Below are 6,000 nucleotides of genomic sequence, written 5' to 3'. Positions count from 1 at the left end.
GCCCAAACATGGGGACAAGATTTTAACACTGCTCTTACAAACTTAGATAGTTGATAGATTGGTTTTGTATTAGCATGCCAATGGGTATGAAGTCTGCATGTCAACTGCCTGTCATTAGTTTCTCACAGCAACCTTTATTGATATGCAAATAGTTTGCCAGAAAACTGCAATGCTGTGACAAACAGACCAGATATATGAATCCTAAATGTGGACATTCTGCTAATCTGTGTACATTTGTGAGGTATGGATGGTGCCCACTGACTTGTTGTAAGTACTGATGCAGTTACATGACGACCTTTATATCTTGGTGCTACACTAACTTAATACAACATGCTGATCCACTAGTCACTGTCTAGGTTACTCAGATATGTGTATTGTCCATATCAGTGGCTGCCTGTCCCTCCATTGTCTCTGTGTTTGTCCAGCTTTCATGCAGTAGCAAATACTGACATATGGACAGTCTGTAGAACACCTACCATAGGTGTGGTTCATATGCAAAGCAGTAATTGCAGCCAGCCTTGAACCATATACCCCATCAAACATGGCAATGTACTTACCCACTAAGCCATGACAGCCACCAGACAGTGCAGTTTACTTCCTGTCATTATCAACCACAGACAAACATAGCACTTTGACCCATGCATTTTGGGGAAATGGTACATGTCACCAGGTTGTTTGGGACAGCTTAGGGATTGTGTGGTCTGCTACTATTACCTTGCAAACATAATGTGACTGAAGTTATATGGGGACACGTGTGTGTTGGGGGTATGGGACTCTAGCATTGACAGTCAAGCATCTGTGCTTTGACCCCACTGTATGTCATTCCCTCACGTAGTGCAGTGGGTTTTGCTAGCTTGGGGCTTACTGCATGTTATTGGTCAGCCAGTATTGAGCAGAGAGTTCCTGTTGTCCCACACACCTGTCAGTTGTCTGTAGCTATCCCAGTAGCCCACTCTATTCCCGTGCATACATGCAGCACGTCCATATATATGCTACCACAGTCTACTACCCCATTCATTTGTTGTAAAGAAGAGTGGCTTGCCTTGTGCCTGCAGCAGTTGAGATAACAGTGCTTTAGGGCTGTCTCTATTTGATGCATGCAGTACACAGCCAATACATGGCAAGGTACAGGTTGTCTGGTGTGACTGGCATCCTTTTTACTATGTATATGAGTCAGAGTGAGGTGTCAGTCCCTAGGACCCTAGGTTGTCTGTGCATGTGCTATACATTGCCTCCTTGCCAAGACCAGGGCATACTGGGCATGCCTATGTCTACCTGCAGGGATAGGCTGAGGGAGTTCCTCCTCCGAGTCCCCTGGGGTTGAGAGGACCTTGGCACTGGTGGGGGGCTGTGCATTCCTTTCCTGTGATGTTCCTGCCACAGCTGTTTCAGCATGGCACATACTGTGAACATGTATGCACATGTGGCCGGAGAGTATTGCAGGGCTCCACCAGATATATTGAAGCAGTGGAACTGTGACTTGAGCAGCCCAAACACATGGTCTATGATGTTCCTAGTCTGTGTGTGTGTCTCATTATGGCATTCTTCAGTAGGTGTGTGTGCATTTCTGATGGGTGTAATCATCCATGGTTCCAGTGCATAGCCAGCATCTGCCAGTAGATGGCCATATAGGATGTCCTCCCTGACAAACTTCTGGTACAGCTGTGAGGTGTTTCAGATGTGGAAGTCATGATAACTGCCAGGGCTGCCAACACGCACATTCATGATAATTCCCTGGGCATTGCACATGACCTGGCAGTTGAGGGAGTGGTACCCCTTGTTGTTGATGTAGACCCTACCCTCTTCACTTGGTGGTGCTTTGATGTTCACATGAGTGCAGTCTATGGCATCCAGTACTTCAGGGTAATGTGCTACACAGTGGAGGAGATGCATATTGCTGACCCTCTCCTCCGAGGTGCGGGGTAAATAAATGTGCTCACTGGCATGTGCTTGCATGGCATCCAGGAAATGGTGGAGTACCCTGGATGCTGATGCCAGTGAGACCCCCATTACGTCCCCAGTTGGTCTTTGAAAAGTACCAGTAGCTAATGTTCTAAGGGCTGCACATACCTTTGTTTCCATTGGGATGGGTTTCCCATTGTTGGCTCTTGATTTGTGTTGAGGGTTACAGAGCTCGGTGAGTTCTTGTAGTATGTCCCTGTCCACCCTCTAGCATCTTCAGTTCATGTAGCCCCTGGAAGGTTACCCTGGGCCTGAACACTCTTCTCCTTCTCAGTTTGGGCCTATTGTCAGCATCTTCATCATCACTGACCTCAGCCTCAAGCACATACAGATGTAGCAGAGCAGCAGCAGCCCCTAGCATTTTGTCAGTTAAAATTCCCAAGTGTGTATTCCATTGGTGCAGAGTATGTGGGAAAATCAGATTGTAAGGTGTATGCATACTTTATAGTGGTGTGCTGCAGTTCCAGCCTGTGTGATTGGTTCATTATGCTGCATTCCACCTGATAGGTATATCATTGGGGTTTGAACTGGCCAGTGTCTGTTGAACAGGGCTTATCAGGCATTTCCAATTGATTGCCTTTCCCAGGTTATTTTTTTTCTTTTAATTTGTTTTCTAATTCTTTCACTGCTAAACAGTGTGGCACACTGTGCAAACCCATTGTACTAGTGTAAACAGTGCTCAGTAGTTTTGACACTCCTCCAACCACGGGCACACTCGGCTTTTCTTAAACTAGTTAAAACATGCTCAGCAACATAAGAGACACCCCCCTGCTTAGCTGTGCTTAGCTGAGTGCAAACAGGTGCTGCTGAGCTCCAATCCACTTTAACATAGTGTGGCACACCCCCTTTTGATGTTAACTACATGTTCTACCATTACCTACATGGTTCCAGTGGTTTGTATCTGTGGACACTGTAGCCCTTTTTGCTATTCAGTAACCCCAGCTCATTTACATGCAACTAACTGAGTATACCCTGGATACTTCACTACTCCAGAGCCTGCCTCCATAGCAACCACTGATGCCTGCCATTGTAATAGTCTGCATGTTGGGCACTATAGTGTAATATATTTGCAAATGTCAATTTTTCACTTTTTTTACACGTTTTAATTTTTTTTCCATAATGGCATGTTTTCACATTGATAGACACCGCACAAGTGTAATATATGTATTTAAAAAATTATTGTTTTTTTAATGATTTGCATTACTTTCTGGACTCACTGGCCATAGATTTGGCCATTTGCATACCTACTGTACCATATCCACCGTTTTTTAGGCTTTTACAGCCCCTGTTTAAAATTTACAGGCTGGTACATTGTTTCTATCCCCGTACATTCCTTACACCACCACGGCACCTACACAGTTGCCTTTCTGCTTATTGGATCACAAATCAACCTCATTTGCATGTTTTTCACCAGCTTATGAGGTGATTTGTATTCCGCTGAGACTTCTGTGTCTGCACACTCGAGCACACCCATCTGCCCTGTTTACTGGATCGCTCGGTGGCCGTGTTCCTTGTTGGAGCTGTAACACTATGCCTTCATGGAGAATCACTCCATGTAGGCTTTATTGAATTCCAAGCAACAAAAACAAAACTCCTGCAAGTACGGCAGTTACGTGGCCCCAAGCTAATCCACTTGTAGCAAAGAACAACAGGCCAGCACTCAGAGGAAAAGGTGTTATGTAGCAAAAGCTGTTTTATTCAAGCATATACAGACCGGTTTCGGCCCAGTTATTAAGCCTCCCTCAGTGTAAAGTCCAAAAAACAATTACATGCTTTAAATACTAAATATTCATCACATGATGGATAGAAGATTCATTTAATTGGTTGGCTAGAGATATTCATTTAATCCTGGGGGGAATAACCCTCCCAGCTTAATTACCCATTTCTTTTCTTTTTTGTTTAATATGTCATGCCAACCCATTTTGTTAGCCCGGTCCCCACATATCTTATTAATAACTATAAAGTGAAAGGATGCAGTAGAATGACTCAATGAATGTTTATATAATGCATTACTGGCTTTCTTGAGTCTGACATCACTAAGGTATTCAGATATCCTTAACCTAACCGGGCGTGATGTTTGTCCCACATACAAAGCAGAACACATGCAGGTGGCTAAATAGTTGACCCAGTCGCTTCCACAATTGGCCAAGAACCTGATATCATAAGCACATCCAGTGTTTTTGCTGGTGAACTGTTTGGACTTAACCACCCTAACACAGTGTACACAATGTCTACATGGGAAACATCCCTGTAGCAAATCACCCATAAGAGTGGTTTGAGACGATTCTCCTGAAGTTGATGCATGTTTATAATGGTTAAAATAAGAACCCAAGTTCTTGCCACTGCAGTACAAAAAAAAAGCATCTATCCTTAAGTAATGTTGATAATCTGTTATCTGCTATTAATATGTTCCAATGTTTGTTAATATCTAATAGAGCATTGGTATTACGCCCACAGGTGGTAACTAATCTAAGTTCTGAAGATTTTTATGGCATTTTTGTCCTTATATGTTAACAAATAATTTCTGTTCATGGAAGAAGCAAAATTACTAGCAGTGAGAATTGCACCAGACTTACAACCACAAGATTTAAATCTATCAACAAGGTCCAGCCGGTAGTTGTGATATTTCTCTGAGTTGGAACAAATGCGTCTTATTCGTAAAAACTGTGATTTGGGAATGTTGCATGTAACATGTGGTGGGTGGAAGTTGGTAGCATGTAATAATGAGTTATACTGAGGATACTTGCAGAAAACCTGGGTATCCAGAGTGTGATCCGAATTCCATATAATCAAAACATCAAGAAATGTAATCTGGTGGATATCATAATTCACAGTAAACTGGACACCCCACTTGTTGCCATTAATGTATTCCATAAATTCACACTAGTATGCCTCATCAGCTTTTCAAATCATCAAGTAATCATTGAGGTAACGTCTCCACATATCAATTTCCCCAAGGTATAGGTTATGTGATACATCATATATCAATTGCTCTTCTACATAGGCCATGAACAAGTCAGCATATATTGGGGCAAAGGACACCCCCATTGCTGTCCCCTGGACCTACCAAAAACATTTACCCTGATAGTAGAAGGTATTTTTGTAAGAACAAGTTCAGCTAATCCAATAAGGAAGGTGTTAAACCCAGGAGGATAAAGCTCCGCTACCTGAAGCCAGCGTTCTAAGGCCATCAAACCTGCCCAATGGGGAATATTGGTATATAGAGGCGCCACATCCAGGGTACATAACAACCACCCTGATTTAAGTTGGATGTCCAATATCAATTTCAAAAATTCTGTTGTGTCCTGAATACGTGCTCTAACATGTTTAAGGAGGGGCCGAAGATGAATGGTTAGAAACTGTGATAGAGGTTCAGTGACTGATCCACACTCAGAAATTATAGGTCTGCCCAGGGGATCCTGTAAGTTTTTATGTATTTTGGGAAGCAAATAAAGAATTTGATGCTTAGGATCCAAAACCATGAGATGATGCGTAGTAGATTGGGAAATAATTCCTTCATCCATAGCTAACAAAAGATACCAATCAATTTCTGATTTAAATCTAGAACCAGGATCCAATGGCATATAAATATAATACCTCCCATTATTCAGTTGCCTGATCGCCTCAGCATCATATTTGCTCCAATCCATTACAACTATTGCACCCCCTTTGTCAGCGGGTATGATGACCAAATCACGACTGTGTTGTAATTCATGAATGAGCTGTTGTTCCATTTTGGTCATATTATGTGGTTTATTGTTATATTCCCATGAATGAAAGTGTAGATCTTTGAGAACTGTATTTTGAAATAGTTGGACTGATTGATACATGGGTGGCATAAATGTGGGCTTTTGAAATCTAAAAACATCAGAATCAACAATATTAGGAGCAGCATCAAAATAGAGACATAAATTCAATAAGTGACAAAAATCTATAATATATTGTGTTAAAGAATCTTCTGAGACACAAAAAGCAGGTACGAAATTGAGACCTTTATTTAAAAGCTGTATTTCAGCTTGTGTCAATGTTTGTGAAGAT

The sequence above is a fragment of the Protopterus annectens genome, chromosome 3.part0 (genome assembly GCF_019279795.1).
Source record: "Protopterus annectens isolate FY-2018-M chromosome 3.part0, PAN1.0, whole genome shotgun sequence".
Taxonomy (NCBI): Eukaryota; Metazoa; Chordata; order Ceratodontiformes; family Protopteridae; genus Protopterus; species Protopterus annectens.
This window is presented reverse-complemented; position numbering follows the sequence as displayed.